The sequence below is a fragment of the Phoenix dactylifera genome, chromosome 4 (genome assembly GCF_051530095.1).
Source record: "Phoenix dactylifera cultivar Ajwa chromosome 4, Ajwa_hap1_PhDact_Kaust_v1.1, whole genome shotgun sequence".
Classification (NCBI taxonomy): Eukaryota; Viridiplantae; Streptophyta; class Magnoliopsida; order Arecales; family Arecaceae; genus Phoenix; species Phoenix dactylifera.
Genome location: NC_143193.1, coordinates 38,717,348 through 38,736,399, shown reverse-complemented (window position 1 = coordinate 38,736,399; position 19,052 = coordinate 38,717,348). Strand labels below are relative to the sequence as shown.

The 19,052-nt window shown below is 49.4% G+C and overlaps 49 non-coding genes and 3 pseudogenes across 49 annotated transcripts; all 52 read left to right on the top strand.

The window, feature by feature from the left end:
• The first annotated feature begins 65 nt into the window (after positions 1–65).
• Positions 66–184, top strand: LOC149766325 (5S ribosomal RNA). The gene has a single exon (XR_016406928.1). It is a non-coding gene; the product is annotated as a 5S ribosomal RNA (ribosomal RNA).
• A 247-nt stretch (positions 185–431) lies between these two features.
• On the top strand, positions 432–550 carry LOC149766324 (5S ribosomal RNA). Its single transcript, XR_016403156.1, has one exon. It is a non-coding gene; the product is annotated as a 5S ribosomal RNA (ribosomal RNA).
• Positions 551–796: 246 nt separating this feature from the next.
• On the top strand, positions 797–915 carry LOC149766323 (5S ribosomal RNA). Its single transcript, XR_016405551.1, has one exon. It is a non-coding gene; the product is annotated as a 5S ribosomal RNA (ribosomal RNA).
• A 247-nt stretch (positions 916–1,162) lies between these two features.
• On the top strand, positions 1,163–1,281 carry LOC149766322 (5S ribosomal RNA). The gene has a single exon (XR_016401073.1). It is a non-coding gene; the product is annotated as a 5S ribosomal RNA (ribosomal RNA).
• Positions 1,282–1,527: 246 nt separating this feature from the next.
• Positions 1,528–1,646, top strand: LOC149766321 (5S ribosomal RNA). Its single transcript, XR_016411509.1, has one exon. It is a non-coding gene; the product is annotated as a 5S ribosomal RNA (ribosomal RNA).
• A 247-nt stretch (positions 1,647–1,893) lies between these two features.
• LOC149766320 (5S ribosomal RNA) lies at positions 1,894–2,011 on the top strand. The gene has a single exon (XR_016408552.1). It is a non-coding gene; the product is annotated as a 5S ribosomal RNA (ribosomal RNA).
• A 247-nt stretch (positions 2,012–2,258) lies between these two features.
• Positions 2,259–2,377, top strand: LOC149766319 (5S ribosomal RNA). The gene has a single exon (XR_016406320.1). It is a non-coding gene; the product is annotated as a 5S ribosomal RNA (ribosomal RNA).
• Positions 2,378–2,624: 247 nt separating this feature from the next.
• On the top strand, positions 2,625–2,743 carry LOC149766318 (5S ribosomal RNA). Its single transcript, XR_016411508.1, has one exon. It is a non-coding gene; the product is annotated as a 5S ribosomal RNA (ribosomal RNA).
• A 243-nt stretch (positions 2,744–2,986) lies between these two features.
• Positions 2,987–3,105, top strand: LOC149766317 (5S ribosomal RNA). The gene has a single exon (XR_016412977.1). It is a non-coding gene; the product is annotated as a 5S ribosomal RNA (ribosomal RNA).
• A 246-nt stretch (positions 3,106–3,351) lies between these two features.
• On the top strand, positions 3,352–3,470 carry LOC149766316 (5S ribosomal RNA). Its single transcript, XR_016411506.1, has one exon. It is a non-coding gene; the product is annotated as a 5S ribosomal RNA (ribosomal RNA).
• Positions 3,471–3,717: 247 nt separating this feature from the next.
• LOC149766315 (5S ribosomal RNA) lies at positions 3,718–3,835 on the top strand. Its single transcript, XR_016404993.1, has one exon. It is a non-coding gene; the product is annotated as a 5S ribosomal RNA (ribosomal RNA).
• Positions 3,836–4,082: 247 nt separating this feature from the next.
• On the top strand, positions 4,083–4,201 carry LOC149766314 (5S ribosomal RNA; annotated as a pseudogene).
• A 247-nt stretch (positions 4,202–4,448) lies between these two features.
• LOC149766313 (5S ribosomal RNA) lies at positions 4,449–4,567 on the top strand. The gene has a single exon (XR_016404116.1). It is a non-coding gene; the product is annotated as a 5S ribosomal RNA (ribosomal RNA).
• Positions 4,568–4,813: 246 nt separating this feature from the next.
• On the top strand, positions 4,814–4,932 carry LOC149766312 (5S ribosomal RNA). The gene has a single exon (XR_016405514.1). It is a non-coding gene; the product is annotated as a 5S ribosomal RNA (ribosomal RNA).
• A 247-nt stretch (positions 4,933–5,179) lies between these two features.
• LOC149766311 (5S ribosomal RNA) lies at positions 5,180–5,297 on the top strand. Its single transcript, XR_016408551.1, has one exon. It is a non-coding gene; the product is annotated as a 5S ribosomal RNA (ribosomal RNA).
• Positions 5,298–5,544: 247 nt separating this feature from the next.
• LOC149766310 (5S ribosomal RNA) lies at positions 5,545–5,663 on the top strand. Its single transcript, XR_016404814.1, has one exon. It is a non-coding gene; the product is annotated as a 5S ribosomal RNA (ribosomal RNA).
• A 247-nt stretch (positions 5,664–5,910) lies between these two features.
• LOC149766309 (5S ribosomal RNA) lies at positions 5,911–6,028 on the top strand. Its single transcript, XR_016408550.1, has one exon. It is a non-coding gene; the product is annotated as a 5S ribosomal RNA (ribosomal RNA).
• A 247-nt stretch (positions 6,029–6,275) lies between these two features.
• On the top strand, positions 6,276–6,394 carry LOC149766308 (5S ribosomal RNA). Its single transcript, XR_016412976.1, has one exon. It is a non-coding gene; the product is annotated as a 5S ribosomal RNA (ribosomal RNA).
• A 246-nt stretch (positions 6,395–6,640) lies between these two features.
• Positions 6,641–6,759, top strand: LOC149766307 (5S ribosomal RNA). Its single transcript, XR_016410543.1, has one exon. It is a non-coding gene; the product is annotated as a 5S ribosomal RNA (ribosomal RNA).
• A 247-nt stretch (positions 6,760–7,006) lies between these two features.
• LOC149766306 (5S ribosomal RNA) lies at positions 7,007–7,124 on the top strand. Its single transcript, XR_016408549.1, has one exon. It is a non-coding gene; the product is annotated as a 5S ribosomal RNA (ribosomal RNA).
• Positions 7,125–7,371: 247 nt separating this feature from the next.
• Positions 7,372–7,490, top strand: LOC149766305 (5S ribosomal RNA). The gene has a single exon (XR_016401931.1). It is a non-coding gene; the product is annotated as a 5S ribosomal RNA (ribosomal RNA).
• A 247-nt stretch (positions 7,491–7,737) lies between these two features.
• Positions 7,738–7,855, top strand: LOC149766304 (5S ribosomal RNA). The gene has a single exon (XR_016408548.1). It is a non-coding gene; the product is annotated as a 5S ribosomal RNA (ribosomal RNA).
• A 247-nt stretch (positions 7,856–8,102) lies between these two features.
• On the top strand, positions 8,103–8,221 carry LOC149766303 (5S ribosomal RNA). Its single transcript, XR_016401072.1, has one exon. It is a non-coding gene; the product is annotated as a 5S ribosomal RNA (ribosomal RNA).
• Positions 8,222–8,467: 246 nt separating this feature from the next.
• LOC149766302 (5S ribosomal RNA) lies at positions 8,468–8,586 on the top strand. Its single transcript, XR_016410532.1, has one exon. It is a non-coding gene; the product is annotated as a 5S ribosomal RNA (ribosomal RNA).
• Positions 8,587–8,833: 247 nt separating this feature from the next.
• Positions 8,834–8,951, top strand: LOC149766301 (5S ribosomal RNA). Its single transcript, XR_016408546.1, has one exon. It is a non-coding gene; the product is annotated as a 5S ribosomal RNA (ribosomal RNA).
• Positions 8,952–9,198: 247 nt separating this feature from the next.
• Positions 9,199–9,317, top strand: LOC149766300 (5S ribosomal RNA). Its single transcript, XR_016406319.1, has one exon. It is a non-coding gene; the product is annotated as a 5S ribosomal RNA (ribosomal RNA).
• Positions 9,318–9,564: 247 nt separating this feature from the next.
• Positions 9,565–9,683, top strand: LOC149766299 (5S ribosomal RNA). Its single transcript, XR_016411505.1, has one exon. It is a non-coding gene; the product is annotated as a 5S ribosomal RNA (ribosomal RNA).
• A 243-nt stretch (positions 9,684–9,926) lies between these two features.
• On the top strand, positions 9,927–10,045 carry LOC149766298 (5S ribosomal RNA). Its single transcript, XR_016412975.1, has one exon. It is a non-coding gene; the product is annotated as a 5S ribosomal RNA (ribosomal RNA).
• Positions 10,046–10,291: 246 nt separating this feature from the next.
• LOC149766297 (5S ribosomal RNA) lies at positions 10,292–10,410 on the top strand. Its single transcript, XR_016411504.1, has one exon. It is a non-coding gene; the product is annotated as a 5S ribosomal RNA (ribosomal RNA).
• Positions 10,411–10,657: 247 nt separating this feature from the next.
• On the top strand, positions 10,658–10,775 carry LOC149766296 (5S ribosomal RNA). Its single transcript, XR_016407768.1, has one exon. It is a non-coding gene; the product is annotated as a 5S ribosomal RNA (ribosomal RNA).
• A 247-nt stretch (positions 10,776–11,022) lies between these two features.
• LOC149766295 (5S ribosomal RNA) lies at positions 11,023–11,141 on the top strand (annotated as a pseudogene).
• Positions 11,142–11,387: 246 nt separating this feature from the next.
• Positions 11,388–11,506, top strand: LOC149766294 (5S ribosomal RNA). The gene has a single exon (XR_016402367.1). It is a non-coding gene; the product is annotated as a 5S ribosomal RNA (ribosomal RNA).
• A 246-nt stretch (positions 11,507–11,752) lies between these two features.
• Positions 11,753–11,871, top strand: LOC149766293 (5S ribosomal RNA). The gene has a single exon (XR_016408229.1). It is a non-coding gene; the product is annotated as a 5S ribosomal RNA (ribosomal RNA).
• Positions 11,872–12,118: 247 nt separating this feature from the next.
• Positions 12,119–12,237, top strand: LOC149766292 (5S ribosomal RNA). Its single transcript, XR_016401071.1, has one exon. It is a non-coding gene; the product is annotated as a 5S ribosomal RNA (ribosomal RNA).
• Positions 12,238–12,483: 246 nt separating this feature from the next.
• On the top strand, positions 12,484–12,602 carry LOC149766291 (5S ribosomal RNA). The gene has a single exon (XR_016411502.1). It is a non-coding gene; the product is annotated as a 5S ribosomal RNA (ribosomal RNA).
• Positions 12,603–12,849: 247 nt separating this feature from the next.
• LOC149766290 (5S ribosomal RNA) lies at positions 12,850–12,967 on the top strand. Its single transcript, XR_016408545.1, has one exon. It is a non-coding gene; the product is annotated as a 5S ribosomal RNA (ribosomal RNA).
• Positions 12,968–13,214: 247 nt separating this feature from the next.
• LOC149766289 (5S ribosomal RNA) lies at positions 13,215–13,333 on the top strand. The gene has a single exon (XR_016406318.1). It is a non-coding gene; the product is annotated as a 5S ribosomal RNA (ribosomal RNA).
• A 247-nt stretch (positions 13,334–13,580) lies between these two features.
• On the top strand, positions 13,581–13,699 carry LOC149766288 (5S ribosomal RNA). The gene has a single exon (XR_016411501.1). It is a non-coding gene; the product is annotated as a 5S ribosomal RNA (ribosomal RNA).
• Positions 13,700–13,942: 243 nt separating this feature from the next.
• LOC149766287 (5S ribosomal RNA) lies at positions 13,943–14,061 on the top strand. The gene has a single exon (XR_016412974.1). It is a non-coding gene; the product is annotated as a 5S ribosomal RNA (ribosomal RNA).
• Positions 14,062–14,307: 246 nt separating this feature from the next.
• On the top strand, positions 14,308–14,426 carry LOC149766286 (5S ribosomal RNA). Its single transcript, XR_016411500.1, has one exon. It is a non-coding gene; the product is annotated as a 5S ribosomal RNA (ribosomal RNA).
• A 247-nt stretch (positions 14,427–14,673) lies between these two features.
• On the top strand, positions 14,674–14,791 carry LOC149766285 (5S ribosomal RNA). Its single transcript, XR_016404992.1, has one exon. It is a non-coding gene; the product is annotated as a 5S ribosomal RNA (ribosomal RNA).
• Positions 14,792–15,038: 247 nt separating this feature from the next.
• Positions 15,039–15,157, top strand: LOC149766284 (5S ribosomal RNA; annotated as a pseudogene).
• A 247-nt stretch (positions 15,158–15,404) lies between these two features.
• Positions 15,405–15,523, top strand: LOC149766283 (5S ribosomal RNA). The gene has a single exon (XR_016404548.1). It is a non-coding gene; the product is annotated as a 5S ribosomal RNA (ribosomal RNA).
• Positions 15,524–15,769: 246 nt separating this feature from the next.
• On the top strand, positions 15,770–15,888 carry LOC149766282 (5S ribosomal RNA). The gene has a single exon (XR_016405513.1). It is a non-coding gene; the product is annotated as a 5S ribosomal RNA (ribosomal RNA).
• A 247-nt stretch (positions 15,889–16,135) lies between these two features.
• On the top strand, positions 16,136–16,254 carry LOC149766281 (5S ribosomal RNA). The gene has a single exon (XR_016401070.1). It is a non-coding gene; the product is annotated as a 5S ribosomal RNA (ribosomal RNA).
• Positions 16,255–16,500: 246 nt separating this feature from the next.
• Positions 16,501–16,619, top strand: LOC149766280 (5S ribosomal RNA). The gene has a single exon (XR_016411499.1). It is a non-coding gene; the product is annotated as a 5S ribosomal RNA (ribosomal RNA).
• A 247-nt stretch (positions 16,620–16,866) lies between these two features.
• Positions 16,867–16,984, top strand: LOC149766279 (5S ribosomal RNA). The gene has a single exon (XR_016408544.1). It is a non-coding gene; the product is annotated as a 5S ribosomal RNA (ribosomal RNA).
• Positions 16,985–17,231: 247 nt separating this feature from the next.
• Positions 17,232–17,350, top strand: LOC149766278 (5S ribosomal RNA). Its single transcript, XR_016406317.1, has one exon. It is a non-coding gene; the product is annotated as a 5S ribosomal RNA (ribosomal RNA).
• Positions 17,351–17,597: 247 nt separating this feature from the next.
• LOC149766277 (5S ribosomal RNA) lies at positions 17,598–17,716 on the top strand. The gene has a single exon (XR_016411498.1). It is a non-coding gene; the product is annotated as a 5S ribosomal RNA (ribosomal RNA).
• Positions 17,717–17,959: 243 nt separating this feature from the next.
• On the top strand, positions 17,960–18,078 carry LOC149766276 (5S ribosomal RNA). Its single transcript, XR_016412973.1, has one exon. It is a non-coding gene; the product is annotated as a 5S ribosomal RNA (ribosomal RNA).
• Positions 18,079–18,324: 246 nt separating this feature from the next.
• On the top strand, positions 18,325–18,443 carry LOC149766275 (5S ribosomal RNA). The gene has a single exon (XR_016411497.1). It is a non-coding gene; the product is annotated as a 5S ribosomal RNA (ribosomal RNA).
• Positions 18,444–18,690: 247 nt separating this feature from the next.
• Positions 18,691–18,808, top strand: LOC149766274 (5S ribosomal RNA). Its single transcript, XR_016408306.1, has one exon. It is a non-coding gene; the product is annotated as a 5S ribosomal RNA (ribosomal RNA).
• The last annotated feature ends 244 nt before the right edge of the window (positions 18,809–19,052 follow it).

The window sequence follows — 19,052 nt, the reverse complement described above, 5'->3', positions numbered from 1 at the left end:
CGAATGTCTCGGGCCGTCGAGGTCTGTTACTTTGTCATAAAAGGGAGTTTCGAAGGGCATGTCATGGGTGCGATCATACCAGCACTAATGCATCGGATCCCATCAGAACTCCGCAGTTAAGCGGGCTTGGGCGAGAGTAGTACTAGGATGGGTGACCCCCCGGGAAGTCCTCGTGTTGCACCCCTTATATTTTTTTCCCGTTTTTTTATTTTTTGATAATATTTATTTTTAATTTTTCGGCTTTTGGCTTTTCCTCTTCGGATAATTTTTTTCCCCCGAAAATAAACTGAGTCCGGAGACTGGCGGTGCCATGCCGCATAGCGGGACCAGCGCGTTGAATCCTTCGCCAGAACGGCCCTGGCGGCGCGAATGTCTCGGGCCGTCGAGGTCTGCTGCTTTGTCATAAAAGGGAGTTTCGATGGGCATGTCATGGGTGCGATCATACCAGCACTAATGCACCGGATCCCATCAGAACTCCGCAGTTAAGCGTGCTTGGGTGAGATTAGTACTAGGATGGGTGACCCCCTGGGAAGTCCTCGTGTTGCACCCTTTTTATTTTTTGCCCGCTTTTTTATTTTTTGATAATATTTATTTTTAATTTTTCGGCTTTTGGCTTTTTCTCTTCGGATAATTTTTTCCCCAGAAAATAAACTGAGTCCGGGGACTCGCGGTGCCATGCCGCATAGCGGGACCAGCGTGTTGAATCCTACGCCAGAACGTCCCCGGCGGCGCGAATGTCTCGGGCCATCGAGGTCTGCTGCTTTGTCATAAAAGGGAGTTTCGAAGGGCATGTCATGGGTGCGATCATACTAGCACTAATGCACCGGATCCCATCAGAACTCCGCAGTTAAGCGTGCTTGGGCGAGAGTAGTACTAGGATGGGTGGCCCCCAGGGAAGTCCTCGTGTTGCACCCCTTTTATTTTTTGCCCGCTTTTTTATTTTTTGATAATATTTATTTTTAATTTTTCGGCTTTTGGCTTTTTTTCTTCGGATAATTTTTTTCCCCCGAAAATAAACTGAGTCCGGAGACTGGCGGTGCCATGCCACATAGCGGGACCAGCGCGTTGAATCCTACGCCAGAACGGCCCCGGCGGCGCGAATGTCTCAGGCCGTCGAGGTCTGCTGCTTTGTCATAAAAGGGAGTTTCGATGGGCGAGTCATGGGTGCGATCATACCAGCACTAATGCACCGGATCCCATCAGAACTCCGCAGTTAAGCGTGTTTGGGCGAGAGTAGTACTAGGATGGGTGACCCCCTGGGAAGTCCTCGTGTTGCACCCCTTTTATTTTTTGCCCGCTTTTTTATTTTTTGATAATATTTATTTTTAATTTTTTGGCTTTTGGCTTTTTCTCTTCGGATAATTTTTTTTTCCGAAAATAAACTGAGTCCGGAGACTCGCGGTGCCATGCCGCATAGCGGGACCAGCGTGTTGAATCCTACGCCAGAACGGCCTCGGCGGCGCGAATGTTTCGGGCCATCGAGGTCTGCTGCTTTGTCATAAAAGGGAGTTTCGAAGGGCATGTCATGGGTGCGATCATACCAGCACTAATGCACCGGATCCCATCAGAACTCCGCAGTTAAGCGTGCTTGGGCGAGAGTAGTACTAGGATGGGTGACCCCCTGGGAAGTCCTCGTGTTGCACCCCTTTTATTTTTTGCCCGCTTTTTTATTTTTTGATAATATTTATTTTTAATTTTTTGGCTTTTGGCTTTTCCTCTTCGGATAATTTTTTTCCTCCGAAAATAAACTGAGTCCGGAGACTGGCGGTGCCATGCCACATAGCGGGACCAGCGCGTTGAATCCTACGCCAGAACGGCCCCGGCGGCGCGAATGTCTCGGGCCGTCGAGGTGTGCTGCTTTGTCATAAAAGGAAGTTTCGATGGGCATGTCATGGGTGCGATCATACCAGCACTAATGCACCGGATCCCATCAGAACTCCGCAGTTAAGCGTGCTTGGGCAAGATTAGTACTAGGATGGGTGACCCCCGGGAAGTCCTCTTGTTGCACCCCTTTTATTTTTTGCCCGCTTTTTTATTTTTTGATAATATTTATTTTTAATTTTTCGGCTTTTGGTTTTTCCTCTTCGGATAATTTTTTTCCCCCGAAAATAAACTGAGTCCGGAGACTGGCGGTGCCATGCCGCATAGCGGGACCAGCGCGTTGAATCCTACGCCAGAACGGCCCCGGCGGCGCGAATGTCTCGGGCCGTCGAGGTCTGTTGCTTTGTCATAAAAGGGAGTTTCGAAGGGCATGTCATGGGTGCGATCATACCAGCACTAATGCACCGGATCCCATCAGAACTCCGCAGTTAAGCGGTCTTGGGCGAGAGTAGTACTAGGATGGGTGACCCCCTGGGAAGTCCTCGTGTTGCACCCCTTATATTTTTTGCCCGTTTTTTTATTTTTTGATAATATTTATTTTTAATTTTTCGGCTTTTGGCTTTTCCTCTTCGGATAATTTTTTTCCCCCGAAAATAAACTAAGTCCGGAGACTGGCGGTGCCAGGCCGCATAGCGGGACCAGCGCGTTGAATCCTACGCCAGAACGGCCCCGGCGGCGCGAATGTCTCGGGCCGTCGAGGTCTGCTGCTTTGTCATAAAAGGGAGTTTCGATGGGCATGTCATGGGTGCGATCATACCAGCACTAATGCACCGGATCCCATCAGAACTCCGCAGTTAAGCGTGCTTGGGCGAGAGTAGTACTAGGATGGGTGACCCCCTGGGAAGTCCTCGTGTTGCACCCCTTTTATTTTTTGTCCGCTTTTTTATTTTTAATATTTATTTTTAATTTTTCGGCTTTTGGCTTTTCCTCTTCGGATAATTTTTTTCCCCCGAAAATAAACTGAGTCCGGAGACTGGCGGTGCCATGCCGCATAGCGGGACCAGCGCGTTGAATCCTACGCCAGAACGGCCCCGGCGGCGCGAATGTCTCGGGCCGTCGAGGTCTGCTGCTTTGTCATAAAAGGGAGTTTCGATGGGCGAGTCATGGGTGCGACCATACCAGCACTAATGCACCGGATCCCATCAGAACTCCGCAGTTAAGCGTGTTTGGGCGAGAGTAGTACTAGGATGGGTGACCCCCTGGGAAGTCCTCGTGTTGCACCCCTTTTATTTTTTGCCCGCTTTTTTATTTTTTGATAATATTTATTTTTAATTTTTCGGCTTTTGGCTTTTTCTCTTCGGATAATTTTTTTTCCCGAAAATAAACTGAGTCCGGAGACTCGCGGTGCCATGCCGCATAGCGGGACCAGCGTGTTGAATCCTACGCCAGAACGGCCTCGGCGGCGCGAATGTTTCGGGCCATCGAGGTCTGCTGCTTTGTCATAAAAGGGAGTTTCGAAGGGCATGTCATGGGTGCGATCATACCAGCACTAATGCACCGGATCCCATCAGAACTCCGCAGTTAAGCGTGCTTGGGCGAGAGTAGTACTAGGATGGGTGACCCCCTGGGAAGTCCTCGTGTTGCACCCCTTTTATTTTTTGCCCGCTTTTTTATTTTTTGATAATATTTATTTTTAATTTTTTGGCTTTTGGCTTTTCCTCTTCAGATAATTTTTTTCCTCCGAAAATAAACTGAGTCCGGAGACTGGCGGTGCCATGCCGCATAGCGGGACCAGCGCGTTGAATCCTACGCCAGAACGGCCCCGGCGGCGCGAATGTCTCGGGTCGTCGAGGTCTGCTGCTTTGTCATAAAAGGGAGTTTCGATGGGCATGTCATGGGTGCGATCATACCAGCACTAATGCACCGGATCCCATCAGAACTCCGCAGTTAAGCGTGCTTGGGCGAGATTAGTACTAGGATGGGTGACCCCCGGGAAGTCCTCGTGTTGCACCCCTTTTATTTTTTGCCCGCTTTTTTATTTTTTGATAATATTTATTTTTAATTTTTCGGCTTTTGGTTTTTCCTCTTCGGATAATTTTTTTCCCCCGAAAATAAACTGAGTCCGGAGACTGGCGGTGCCATGCCGCATAGCGGGGCCAGCGCGTTGAATCCTACGCCAGAACGGCCCCGGCGATGCGAATGTCTCGGGCCGTCGAGGTCTGTTACTTTGTCATAAAAGGGAGTCTCGAAGGGCATGTCATGGGTGCGATCATACCAGCACTAATGCATCGGATCCCATCAGAACTCCGCAGTTAAGCGGGCTTGAGCGAGAGTAGTACTAGGATGGGTGACCCCCCGGGAAGTCCTCGTGTTGCACCCCTTATATTTTTTTCCCGTTTTTTTATTTTTTGATAATATTTATTTTTAATTTTTCGGCTTTTGGCTTTTCCTCTTCGGATAATTTTTTTCCCCCGAAAATAAACTGAGTCCGGAGACTGGCGGTGCCATGCCGCATAGCGGGACCAGCGCGTTGAATCCTTCGCCAGAACGGCCCCGGCGGCGCGAATGTCTCGGGCCGTCGAGGTCTGCTGCTTTGTCATAAAAGGGAGTTTCGATGGGCATGTCATGGGTGCGATCATACCAGCGCTAATGCACCGGATCCCATCAGAACTCCGCAGTTAAGCGTGCTTGGGTGAGAGTAGTACTAGGATGGGTGACCCCCTGGGAAGTCCTCGTGTTGCACCCTTTTTATTTTTTGCCCGCTTTTTTATTTTTTGATAATATTTATTTTTAATTTTTCGGCTTTTGGCTTTTTCTCTTCGGATAATTTTTTCCCCCGAAAATAAACTGAGTCTGGGGACTCGCGGTGCCATGCCGTATAGCGGGACCAGCGTGTTGAATCCTACGCCAGAACGTCCCCGGCGGCGCGAATGTCTCGGGCCATCGAGGTCTGCTGCTTTGTCATAAAAGGGAGTTTCGAAGGGCATGTCATGGGTGCGATCATACTAGCACTAATGCGCCGGATCCCATCAGAACTCCGCAGTTAAGCGTGCTTGGGCGAGAGTAGTACTAGGATGGGTGGCCCCCTGGGAAGTCCTCGTGTTGCACCCCTTTTATTTTTTGCCCGCTTTTTTATTTTTTGATAATATTTATTTTTAATTTTTCGGCTTTTGGCTTTTTTTCTTCAGATAATTTTTTTTCCCCGAAAATAAACTGAGTCCGGAGACTGGCGGTGCCATGCCGCATAGCGGGACCAGCGCGTTGAATCCTACGCCAGAACGGCCCCGGCGGCCCGAATGTCTCGGGCCGTCGAGGTGTGCTGCTTTGTCATAAAAGGAAGTTTCGATGGGCATGTCATGGGTGCGATCATACCAGCACTAATGCACCGGATCCCATCAGAACTCCGCAGTTAAGCGTGCTTGGGCAAGATTAGTACTAGGATGGGTGACCCCCGGGAAGTCCTCTTGTTGCACCCCTTTTATTTTTTGCCCGCTTTTTTATTTTTTGATAATATTTATTTTTAATTTTTTGGCTTTTGGTTTTTCCTCTTCGGATAATTTTTTTCCCCCGAAAATAAACTGAGTCCGGAGACTGGCGGTGCCATGCCGCATAGCGGGACCAGCGCGTTGAATCCTACGCCAGAACGGCCCCGGCGGCGCGAATGTCTCGGGCCGTCGAGGTCTGTTGCTTTGTCATAAAAGGGAGTTTCGAAGGGCATGTCATGGGTGCGATCATACCAGCACTAATGCGCCGGATCCCATCAGAACTCCGCAGTTAAGCGGGCTTGGGCGAGAGTAGTACTAGGATGGGTGACCCCCTGGGAAGTCCTCGTGTTGCACCCCTTATATTTTTTGCCCGTTTTTTTATTTTTTGATAATATTTATTTTTAATTTTTCGGCTTTTGGCTTTTCCTCTTCGGATAATTTTTTTCCCCCGAAAATAAACTAAATCCGGAGACTGGCGGTGCCAGGCCGCATAGCGGGACCAGCGCGTTGAATCCTACGCCAGAACGGCCCCGGCGACGCGAATGTCTCGGGCCGTCGAGGTCTGCTGCTTTGTCATAAAAGGAAGTTTCGATGGGCATATCATGGGTGCGATCATACCAGCACTAATGCACCGGATCCCATCAGAACTCCGCAGTTAAGCGTGCTTGGGCAAGATTAGTACTAGGATGGGTGACCCCCGGGAAGTCCTCTTGTTGCACCCCTTTTATTTTTTGCCCGCTTTTTTATTTTTTGATAATATTTATTTTTAATTTTTCGGCTTTTGGTTTTTCCTCTTCGGATAATTTTTTTTCCCCGAAAATAAACTGAGTCCGGAGACTGGCGGTGCCAGGCCGCATAGCGGGACCAGCGCGTTGAATCCTACGCCAGAACGGCCCCGGCGGCGCGAATGTCTCGGGCCGTCGAGGTCTGCTGCTTTGTCATAAAAGGGAGTTTCGATGGGCGAGTCATGGGTGCGACCATACCAGCACTAATGCACCGGATCCCATCAGAACTCCGCAGTTAAGCGTGTTTGGGCGAGAGTAGTACTAGGATGGGTGACCCCCTGGGAAGTCCTCGTGTTGCACCCCTTTTATTTTTTGCCCGCTTTTTTATTTTTTGATAATATTTATTTTTAATTTTTCGGCTTTTGTCTTTTTCTCTTCGGATAATTTTTTTTTCCGAAAATAAACTGAGTCCGGAGACTCGCGGTGCCATGCCGCATAGCGGGACCAGCGTGTTGAATCCTACGCCAGAACGGCCTCGGCGGCGCGAATGTTTCGGGCCATCGAGGTCTGCTGCTTTGTCATAAAAGGGAGTTTCGAAGGGCATGTCATGGGTGCGATCATACCAGCACTAATGCACCGGATCCCATCAGAACTCCGCAGTTAAGCGTGCTTGGGCGAGAGTAGTACTAGGATGGGTGACCTCCTGGGAAGTCCTCGTGTTGCACCCCTTTTATTTTTTGCCCGCTTTTTTATTTTTTGATAATATTTATTTTTAATTTTTTGGCTTTTGGCTTTTCCTCTTCGGATAATTTTTTTCCTCCGAAAATAAACTGAGTCCGGAGACTGGCGGTGCCATGCCGCATAGCGGGACCAGCGCGTTGAATCCTACGCCAGAACGGCCCCGGCGGCGCGAATGTCTCGGGCCGTCGAGGTGTGCTGCTTTGTCATAAAAGGAAGTTTCGATGGGCATGTCATGGGTGCGATCATACCAGCACTAATGCACCGGATCCCATCAGAACTCCGCAGTTAAGCGTGCTTGGGCAAGATTAGTACTAGGATGGGTGACCCCCGGGAAGTCCTCTTGTTGCACCCCTTTTATTTTTTGCCCGCTTTTTTATTTTTTGATAATATTTATTTTTAATTTTTCGGCTTTTGGTTTTTCCTCTTCGGATAATTTTTTTCCCCCGAAAATAAACTGAGTCCGGAGACTGGCGGTGCCATGCCGCATAGCGGGACCAGCGCGTTGAATCCTACGCCAGAACGGCCCCGGCGGCGCGAATGTCTCGGGCCGTCGAGGTCTGTTGCTTTGTCATAAAAGGGAGTTTCGAAGGGCATGTCATGGGTGCGATCATACCAGCACTAATGCACCGGATCCCATCAGAACTCCGCAGTTAAGCGGGCTTGGGCGAGAGTAGTACTAGGATGGGTGACCCCCTGGGAAGTCCTCGTGTCGCACCCCTTATATTTTTTGCCCGTTTTTTTATTTTTTGATAATATTTATTTTTAATTTTTCGGCTTTTGGCTTTTCCTCTTCGGATAATTTTTTTCCCCCGAAAATAAACTAAGTCCGGAGACTGGCGGTGCCAGGCCGCATAGCGGGACCAGCGCGTTGAATCCTACGCCAGAACGGCCCCGGCGGCGCGAATGTCTCGGGCCGTCGAGGTCTGCTGCTTTGTCATAAAAGGAAGTTTCGATGGGCATATCATGGGTGCGATCATACCAGCACTAATGCACCGGATCCCATCAGAACTCCGCAGTTAAGCGTGCTTGGGCAAGATTAGTACTAGGATGGGTGACCCCCGGGAAGTCCTCTTGTTGCACCCCTTTTATTTTTTGCCCGCTTTTTTATTTTTTGATAATATTTATTTTTAATTTTTCGGCTTTTGGTTTTTCCTCTTCGGATAATTTTTTTCCCCCGAAAATAAACTGAGTCCGGAGACTGGCGGTGCCAGGCCGCATAGCGGGACCAGCGCGTTGAATCCTACGCCAGAACGGCCCCGGCGGCGCGAATGTCTCGGGCCGTCGAGGTCTGCTGCTTTGTCATAAAAGGGAGTTTCGATGGGCGAGTCATGGGTGCGATCATACCAGCACTAATGCACCGGATCCCATCAGAACTCCGCAGTTAAGCGTGTTTGGGCGAGAGTAGTACTAGGATGGGTGACCCCCTGGGAAGTCCTCGTGTTGCACCCCTTTTATTTTTTGCCCGCTTTTTTATTTTTTGATAATATTTATTTTTAATTTTTTGGCTTTTGGCTTTTTCTCTTCGGATAATTTTTTTTTCCGAAAATAAACTGAGTCCGGAGACTCGCGGTGCCATGCCGCATAGCGGGACCAGCGTGTTGAATCCTACGCCAGAACGGCCTCGGCGGCGCGAATGTTTCGGGCCATCGAGGTCTGCTGCTTTGTCATAAAAGGGAGTTTCGAAGGGCATGTCATGGGTGCGATCATACCAGCACTAATGCACCGGATCCCATCAGAACTCCGCAGTTAAGCGTGCTTGGGCGAGAGTAGTACTAGGATGGGTGACCTCCTGGGAAGTCCTCGTGTTGCACCCCTTTTATTTTTTGCCCGCTTTTTTATTTTTTGATAATATTTATTTTTAATTTTTTGGCTTTTGGCTTTTCCTCTTCGGATAATTTTTTTCCTCCGAAAATAAACTGAGTCCGGAGACTGGCGGTGCCATGCCGCATAGCGGGACCAGCGCGTTGAATCCTACGCCAGAACGGCCCCGGCGGCGCGAATGTCTCGGGCCGTCGAGGTGTGCTGCTTTGTCATAAAAGGAAGTTTCGATGGGCATGTCATGGGTGCGATCATACCAGCACTAATGCACCGGATCCCATCAGAACTCCGCAGTTAAGCGTGCTTGGGCAAGATTAGTACTAGGATGGGTGACCCCCGGGAAGTCCTCTTGTTGCACCCCTTTTATTTTTTGCCCGCTTTTTTATTTTTTGATAATATTTATTTTTAATTTTTCGGCTTTTGGTTTTTCCTCTTCGGATAATTTTTTTCCCCCGAAAATAAACTGAGTCCGGAGACTGGCGGTGCCATGCCGCATAGCGGGACCAGCGCGTTGAATCCTACGCCAGAACGGCTCCGGCGGCGCGAATGTCTCAGGCCGTCGAGGTCTGTTGCTTTGTCATAAAAGGGAGTTTCGAAGGGCATGTCATGGGTGCGATCATACCAGCACTAATGCACCGGATCCCATCAGAACTCCGCAGTTAAGCGGTCTTGGGCGAGAGTAGTACTAGGATGGGTGACCCCCTGGGAAGTCCTCGTGTTGCACCCCTTATATTTTTTGCCCGTTTTTTTATTTTTTGATAATATTTATTTTTAATTTTTCGGCTTTTGGCTTTTCCTCTTCGGATAATTTTTTTCCCCCGAAAATAAACTAAGTCCGGAGACTGGCGGTGCCAGGCCGCATAGCGGGACCAGCGCGTTGAATCCTACGCCAGAACGGCCCCGGCGGCGCGAATGTCTCGGGCCGTCGAGGTCTGCTGCTTTGTCATAAAAGGGAGTTTCGATGGGCATGTCATGGGTGCGATCATACCAGCACTAATGCACCGGATCCCATCAGAACTCCGCAGTTAAGCGTGCTTGGGCGAGAGTAGTACTAGGATGGGTGACCCCCTGGGAAGTCCTCGTGTTGCACCCCTTTTATTTTTTGTCCGCTTTTTTATTTTTAATATTTATTTTTAATTTTTCGGCTTTTGGCTTTTCCTCTTCGGATAATTTTTTTCGCCCGAAAATAAACTGAGTCCGGAGACTGGCGGTGCCATGCCACATAGCGGGACCAGCGCGTTGAATCCTACGCCAGAACGGCCCCGGCGGCGCGAATGTCTCGGGCCGTCGAGGTCTGCTGCTTTGTCATAAAAGGGAGTTTCGATGGGCGAGTCATGGGTGCGACCATACCAGCACTAATGCACCGGATCCCATCAGAACTCCGCAGTTAAGCGTGTTTGGGCGAGAGTAGTACTAGGATGGGTGACCCCCTGGGAAGTCCTCGTGTTGCACCCCTTTTATTTTTTGCCCGCTTTTTTATTTTTTGATAATATTTATTTTTAATTTTTCGGCTTTTGGCTTTTTCTCTTCGGATAATTTTTTTTCCCGAAAATAAACTGAGTCCGGAGACTCGCGGTGCCATGCCGCATAGCGGGACCAGCGTGTTGAATCCTACGCCAGAACGGCCTCGGCGGCGCGAATGTTTCGGGCCATCGAGGTCTGCTGCTTTGTCATAAAAGGGAGTTTCGAAGGGCATGTCATGGGTGCGATCATACCAGCACTAATGCACCGGATCCCATCAGAACTCCGCAGTTAAGCGTGCTTGGGCGAGAGTAGTACTAGGATGGGTGACCCCCTGGGAAGTCCTCGTGTTGCACCCCTTTTATTTTTTGCCCGCTTTTTTATTTTTTGATAATATTTATTTTTAATTTTTTGGCTTTTGGCTTTTCCTCTTCGGATAATTTTTTTCCTCCGAAAATAAACTGAGTCCGGAGACTGGCGGTGCCATGCCGCATAGCGGGACCAGCGCGTTGAATCCTACGCCAGAACGGCCCCGGCGGCGCGAATGTCTCGGGTCGTCGAGGTCTGCTGCTTTGTCATAAAAGGGAGTTTCGATGGGCATGTCATGGGTGCGATCATACCAGCACTAATGCACCGGATCCCATCAGAACTCCGCAGTTAAGCGTGCTTGGGCGAGATTAGTACGAGGATGGGTGACCCCCGGGAAGTCCTCGTGTTGCACCCCTTTTATTTTTTGCCCGCTTTTTTATTTTTTGATAATATTTATTTTTAATTTTTCGGCTTTTGGTTTTTCCTCTTCGGATAATTTTTTTCCCCCGAAAATAAACTGAGTCCGGAGACTGGCGGTGCCATGCCGCATAGCGGGACCAGCGCGTTGAATCCTACGCCAGAACGGCCCCGGCGATGCGAATGTCTCGGGCCGTCGAGGTCTGTTACTTTGTCATAAAAGGGAGTTTTGAAGGGCATGTCATGGGTGCGATCATACCAGCACTAATGCATCGGATCCCATCAGAACTCCGCAGTTAAGCGGGCTTGAGCGAGAGTAGTACTAGGATGGGTGACCCCCCGGGAAGTCCTCGTGTTGCACCCCTTATATTTTTTTCCCGTTTTTTTATTTTTTGATAATATTTATTTTTAATTTTTCGGCTTTTGGCTTTTCCTCTTCGGATAATTTTTTCCCCCGAAAATAAACTGAGTCCGGAGACTGGCGGTGCCATGCCGCATAGCGGGACCAGCGCGTTGAATCCTTCGCCAGAACGGCCCCGGCGGCGCGAATGTCTCGGGCCGTCGAGGTCTGCTGCTTTGTCATAAAAGGGAGTTTCGATGGGCATGTCATGGGTGCGATCATACCAGCACTAATGCACCGGATCCCATCAGAACTCCGCAGTTAAGCGTGCTTGGGTGAGAGTAGTACTAGGATGGGTGACCCCCTGGGAAGTCCTCGTGTTGCACCCTTTTTATTTTTTGCCCGCTTTTTTATTTTTTGATAATATTTATTTTTAATTTTTCGGCTTTTGGCTTTTTCTCTTCGGATAATTTTTTCCCCCGAAAATAAACTGAGTCCGGGGACTCGCGGTGCCATGCCGTATAGCGGGACCAGCGTGTTGAATCCTACGCCAGAACGTCCCCGGCGGCGCGAATGTCTCGGGCCATCGAGGTCTGCTGCTTTGTCATAAAAGGGAGTTTCGAAGGGCATGTCATGGGTGCGATCATACTAGCACTAATGCGCCTGATCCCATCAGAACTCCGCAGTTAAGCGTGCTTGGGCGAGAGTAGTACTAGGATGGGTGGCCCCCTGGGAAGTCCTCGTGTTGCACCCCTTTTATTTTTTGCCCGCTTTTTTATTTTTTGATAATATTTATTTTTAATTTTTCGGCTTTTGGCTTTTTTTCTTCGGATAATTTTTTTCCCCCGAAAATAAACTGAGTCCGGAGACTGGCGGTGCCATGCCGCATAGTGGGACCAGCGCGTTGAATCCTACGCCAGAACGGCCCCGGCGGCGCGAATGTCTCAGGCCGTCGAGGTCTGCTGCTTTGTCATAAAAGGGAGTTTCGATGGGCGAGTCATGGGTGCGATCATACCAGCACTAATGCACCGGATCCCATCAGAACTCCGCAGTTAAGCGTGTTTGGGCGAGAGTAGTACTAGGATGGGTGACCCCCTGGGAAGTCCTCGTGTTGCACCCCTTTTATTTTTTGCCCGCTTTTTTATTTTTTGATAATATTTATTTTTAATTTTTTGGCTTTTGGCTTTTTCTCTTCGGATAATTTTTTTTCCCGAAAATAAACTGAGTCCGGAGACTCGCGGTGCCATGCCGCATAGCGGGACCAGCGTGTTGAATCCTACGCCAGAACGGCCTCGGCGGCGCGAATGTTTCGGGCCATCGAGGTCTGCTGCTTTGTCATAAAAGAGAGTTTCGAAGGGCATGTCATGGGTGCGATCATACCAGCACTAATGCACCGGATCCCATCAGAACTCCGCAGTTAAGCGTGCTTGGGCGAGAGTAGTACTAGGATGGGTGACCCCCTGGGAAGTCCTCGTGTTGCACCCCTTTTATTTTTTGCCCGCTTTTTTATTTTTTGATAATATTTATTTTTAATTTTTTGGCTTTTGGCTTTTCCTCTTCGAATAATTTTTTTCCTCCGAAAATAAACTGAGTCCGGAGACTGGCGGTGCCATGCCGCATAGCGGGACCAGCGCGTTGAATCCTACGCCAGAACGGCCCCGGCGGCGCGAATGTCTCGGGCCGTCGAGGTGTGCTGCTTTGTCATAAAAGGAAGTTTCGATGGGCATGTCATGGGTGCGATCATACCAGCACTAATGCACCGGATCCCATCAGAACTCCGCAGTTAAGCGTGCTTGGGCAAGATTAGTACTAGGATGGGTGACCCCCGGGAAGTCCTCTTGTTGCACCCCTTTTATTTTTTGCCCGCTTTTTTATTTTTTGATAATATTTATTTTTAATTTTTCGGCTTTTGGTTTTTCCTCTTCGGATAATTTTTTTCCCCCGAAAATAAACTGAGTCCGGAGACTGGCGGTGCCATGCCGCATAGCGGGACCAGCGCGTTGAATCCTACGCCAGAACGGCTCCGGCGGCGCGAATGTCTCAGGCCGTCGAGGTCTGTTGCTTTGTCATAAAAGGGAGTTTCGAAGGGCATGTCATGGGTGCGATCATACCAGCACTAATGCACCGGATCCCATCAGAACTCCGCAGTTAAGCGGTCTTGGGCGAGAGTAGTACTAGGATGGGTGACCCCCTGGGAAGTCCTCGTGTTGCACCCCTTATATTTTTTGCCCGTTTTTTTATTTTTTGATAATATTTATTTTTAATTTTTCGGCTTTTGGCTTTTCCTCTTCGGATAATTTTTTTCCCCCGAAAATAAACTAAGTCCGGAGACTGGCGGTGCCAGGCCGCATAGCGGGACCAGCGCGTTGAATCCTACGCCAGAACGGCCCCGGCGGCGCGAATGTCTCGGGCCGTCGAGGTCTGCTGCTTTGTCATAAAAGGGAGTTTCGATGGGCATGTCATGGGTGCGATCATACCAGCACTAATGCACCGGATCCCATCAGAACTCCGCAGTTAAGCGTGCTTGGGCGAGAGTAGTACTAGGATGGGTGACCCCCTGGGAAGTCCTCGTGTTGCACCCCTTTTATTTTTTGTCCGCTTTTTTATTTTTAATATTTATTTTTAATTTTTCGGCTTTTGGCTTTTCCTCTTCGGATAATTTTTTTCGCCCGAAAATAAACTGAGTCCGGAGACTGGCGGTGCCATGCCACATAGCGGGACCAGCGCGTTGAATCCTACGCCAGAACGGCCCCGGCGGCGCGAATGTCTCGGGCCGTCGAGGTCTGCTGCTTTGTCATAAAAGGGAGTTTCGATGGGCGAGTCATGGGTGCGACCATACCAGCACTAATGCACCGGATCCCATCAGAACTCCGCAGTTAAGCGTGTTTGGGCGAGAGTAGTACTAGGATGGGTGACCCCCTGGGAAGTCCTCGTGTTGCACCCCTTTTATTTTTTGCCCGCTTTTTTATTTTTTGATAATATTTATTTTTAATTTTTCGGCTTTTGGCTTTTTCTCTTCGGATAATTTTTTTTCCCGAAAATAAACTGAGTCCGGAGACTCGCGGTGCCATGCCGCATAGCGGGACCAGCGTGTTGAATCCTACGCCAGAACGGCCTCGGCGGCGCGAATGTTTCGGGCCATCGAGGTCTGCTGCTTTGTCATAAAAGGGAGTTTCGAAGGGCATGTCATGGGTGCGATCATACCAGCACTAATGCACCGGATCCCATCAGAACTCCGCAGTTAAGCGTGCTTGGGCGAGAGTAGTACTAGGATGGGTGACCCCCTGGGAAGTCCTCGTGTTGCACCCCTTTTATTTTTTGCCCGCTTTTTTATTTTTTGATAATATTTATTTTTAATTTTTTGGCTTTTGGCTTTTCCTCTTCGGATAATTTTTTTCCTCCGAAAATAAACTGAGTCCGGAGACTGGCGGTGCCATGCCGCATAGCGGGACCAGCGCGTTGAATCCTACGCCAGAACGGCCCCGGCGGCGCGAATGTCTCGGGTCGTCGAGGTCTGCTGCTTTGTCATAAAAGGGAGTTTCGATGGGCATGTCATGGGTGCGATCATACCAGCACTAATGCACCGGATCCCATCAGAACTCCGCAGTTAAGCGTGCTTGGGCGAGATTAGTACTAGGATGGGTGACCCCCGGGAAGTCCTCGTGTTGCACCCCTTTTATTTTTTGCCCGCTTTTTTATTTTTTGATAATATTTATTTTTAATTTTTCGGCTTTTGGTTTTTCCTCTTCGGATAATTTTTTTCCCCCGAAAATAAACTGAGTCCGGAGACTGGCGGTGCCATGCCGCATAGCGGGACCAGCGCGTTGAATCCTACGCCAGAACGGCCCCGGCGATGCGAATGTCTCGGGCCGTCGAGGTCTGTTACTTTGTCATAAAAGGGAGTTTTGAAGGGCATGTCATGGGTGCGATCATACCAGCACTAATGCATCGGATCCCATCAGAACTCCGCAGTTAAGCGGGCTTGAGCGAGAGTAGTACTAGGATGGGTGACCCCCCGGGAAGTCCTCGTGTTGCACCCCTTATATTTTTTTCCCGTTTTTTTATTTTTTGATAATATTTATTTTTAATTTTTCGGCTTTTGGCTTTTCCTCTTCGGATAATTTTTTTCCCCCGAAAATAAACTGAGTCCGGAGACTGGCGGTGCCATGCCGCATAGCGGGACCAGCGCGTTGAATCCTTCGCCAGAACGGCCCCGGCGGCGCGAATGTCTCGGGCCGTCGAGGTCTGCTGCTTTGTCATAAAAGGGAGTTTCGATGGGCATGTCATGGGTGCGATCATACCAGCACTAATGCACCGGATCCCATCAGAACTCCGCAGTTAAGCGTGCTTGGGTGAGAGTAGTACTAGGATGGGTGACCCCCTGGGAAGTCTTCGTGTTGCACCCTTTTTATTTTTTGCCCGCTTTTTTATTTTTTGATAATATTTATTTTTAATTTTTCGGCTTTTGGCTTTTTCTCTTCGGATAATTTTTTCCCCCGAAAATAAACTGAGTCCGGGGACTCGCGGTGCCATGCCGTATAGCGGGACCAGCGTGTTGAATCCTACGCCAGAACGTTCCCGGCGGCGCGAATGTCTCGGGCCATCGAGGTCTGCTGCTTTCTCATAAATGGGAGTTTCGAAGGGCATGTCATGGGTGCGATCATACTAGCACTAATGCGCCGGATCCCATCAGAACTCCGCAGTTAAGCGTGCTTGGGCGAGAGTAGTACTAGGATGGGTGGCCCCCTGGGAAGTCCTCGTGTTGCACCCCTTTTATTTTTTGCCCGCTTTTTTATTTTTTGATAATATTTATTTTTAATTTTTCGGCTTTTGGCTTTTTTTCTTCGGATAATTTTTTTCCCCCGAAAATAAACTGAGTCCGGAGACTGGCGGTGCCATGCCGCATAGTGGGACCAGCGCGTTGAATCCTACGCCAGAACGGCCCCGGCGGCGCGAATGTCTCAGGCCGTCGAGGTCTGCTGCTTTGTCATAAAAGGGAGTTTCGATGGGCGAGTCATGGGTGCGATCATACCAGCACTAATGCACCGGATCCCATCAGAACTCCGCAGTTAAGCGTGTTTGGGCGAGAGTAGTACTAGGATGGGTGACCCCCTGGGAAGTCCTCGTGTTGCACCCCTTTTATTTTTTGCCCGCTTTTTTATTTTTTGATAATATTTATTTTTAATTTTTTGGCTTTTGGCTTTTTCTCTTCGGATAATTTTTTTTCCCGAAAATAAACTGAGTCCGGAGACTCGCGGTGCCATGCCGCATAGCGGGACCAGCGTGTTGAATCCTACGCCAGAACGGCCTCGGCGGCGCGAATGTTTCGGGCCATCGAGGTCTGCTGCTTTGTCATAAAAGAGAGTTTCGAAGGGCATGTCATGGGTGCGATCATACCAGCACTAATGCACCGGATCCCATCAGAACTCCGCAGTTAAGCGTGCTTGGGCGAGAGTAGTACTAGGATGGGTGACCCCCTGGGAAGTCCTCGTGTTGCACCCCTTTTATTTTTTGCCCGCTTTTTTATTTTTTGATAATATTTATTTTTAATTTTTTGGCTTTTGGCTTTTCCTCTTCGAATAATTTTTTTCCTCCGAAAATAAACTGAGTCCGGAGACTGGCGGTGCCATGCCGCATAGCGGGACCAGCGCGTTGAATCCTACGCCAGAACGGCCCCGGCGGCGCGAATGTCTCGGGCCGTCGAGGTGTGCTGCTTTGTCATAAAAGGAAGTTTCGATGGGCATGTCATGGGTGCGATCATACCAGCACTAATGCACCGGATCCCATCAGAACTCCGCAGTTAAGCGTGCTTGGGCAAGATTAGTACTAGGATGGGTGACCCCCGGGAAGTCCTCTTGTTGCACCCCTTTTATTTTTTGCCCGCTTTTTTATTTTTTGATAATATTTATTTTTAATTTTTCGGCTTTTGGTTTTTCCTCTTCGGATAATTTTTTTCCCCCGAAAATAAACTGAGTCCGGAGACTGGCGGTGCCATGCCGCATAGCGGGACCAGCGCGTTGAATCCTACGCCAGAACGGCTCCGGCGGCGCGAATGTCTCAGGCCGTCGAGGTCTGTTGCTTTGTCATAAAAGGGAGTTTCGAAGGGCATGTCATGGGTGCGATCATACCAGCACTAATGCACCGGATCCCATCAGAACTCCGCAGTTAAGCGGTCTTGGGCGAGAGTAGTACTAGGATGGGTGACCCCCTGGGAAGTCCTCGTGTTGCACCCCTTATATTTTTTGCCCGTTTTTTTATTTTTTGATAATATTTATTTTTAATTTTTCGGCTTTTGGCTTTTCCTCTTCGGATAATTTTTTTCCCCCGAAAATAAACTAAGTCCGGAGACTGGCGGTGCCAAGCCGCATAGCGGGACCAGCGCGTTGAATCCTACGCCAGAACGGCCCCGGCGGCGCGAATGTCTCGGGCCGTCGAGGTCTGCTGCTTTGTCATAAAAGGGAGTTTCGATGGGCATGTCATGGGTGCGATCATACCAGCACTAATGCACCGGATCCCATCAGAACTCCGCAGTTAAGCGTGCTTGGGCGAGAGTAGTACTAGGATGGGTGACCCCCTGGGAAGTCCTCGTGTTGCACCCCTTTTATTTTTTGTCCGCTTTTTTATTTTTAATATTTATTTTTAATTTTTCGGCTTTTGGCTTTTCCTCTTCGGATAATTTTTTTCCCCCGAAAATAAACTGAGTCCGGAGACTGGCGGTGCCATGCCACATAGCGGGACCAGCGCGTTGAATCCTACGCCAGAACGGCCCCGGCGGCGCGAATGTCTCGGGCCGTCGAGGTCTGCTGCTTTGTCATAAAAGGGAGTTTCGATGGGCGAGTCATGGGTGCGACCATACCAGCACTAATGCACCGGATCCCATCAGAACTCCGCAGTTAAGCGTGTTTGGGCGAGAGTAGTACTAGGATGGGTGACCCCCTGGGAAGTCCTCGTGTTGCACCCCTTTTATTTTTTGCCCGCTTTTTTATTTTTTGATAATATTTATTTTTAATTTTTCGGCTTTTGGCTTTTTCTCTTCGGATAATTTTTTTTCCCGAAAATAAACTGAGTCCGGAGACTCGCGGTGCCATGCCGCATAGCGGGACCAGCGTGTTGAATCCTACGCCAGAACGGCCTCGGCGGCGCGAATGTTTCGGGCCATCGAGGTCTGCTGCTTTGTCATAAAAGGGAGTTTCGAAGGGCATGTCATGGGTGCGATCATACCAGCACTAATGCACCGGATCCCATCAGAACTCCGCAGTTAAGCGTGCTTGGGCGAGAGTAGTACTAGGATGGGTGACCCCCTGGGAAGTCCTCGTGTTGCACCCCTTTTATTTTTTGCCCGCTTTTTTATTTTTTGATAATATTTATTTTTAATTTTTTGGCTTTTGGCTTTTCCTCTTCGGATAATTTTTTTCCTCCGAAAATAAACTGAGTCCGGAGACTGGCGGTGCCATGCCGCATAGCGGGACCAGCGCGTTGAATCCTACGCCAGAACGGCCCCGGCGGCGCGAATGTCTCGGGTCGTCGAGGTCTGCTGCTTTGTCATAAAAGGGAGTTTCGATGGGCATGTCATGGGTGCGATCATACCAGCACTAATGCACCGGATCCCATCAGAACTCCGCAGTTAAGCGTGCTTTGGCGAGATTAGTACTAGGATGGGTGACCCCCGGGAAGTCCTCGTGTTGCACCCCTTTTATTTTTTGCCCGCTATTTTATTTTTTGATAATATTTATTTTTAATTTTTCGGCTTTTGGTTTTTCCTCTTCGGATAATTTTTTTCCCCCGAAAATAAACTGAGTCCGGAGACTGGCGGTGCCATGCCGCATAGCGGGACCAGCGCGTTGAATCCTACGCCAGAACGGCCCCGGCGATGCGAATGTCTCGGGCCGTCGAGGTCTGTTACTTTGTCATAAAAGGGAGTTTTGAAGGGCATGT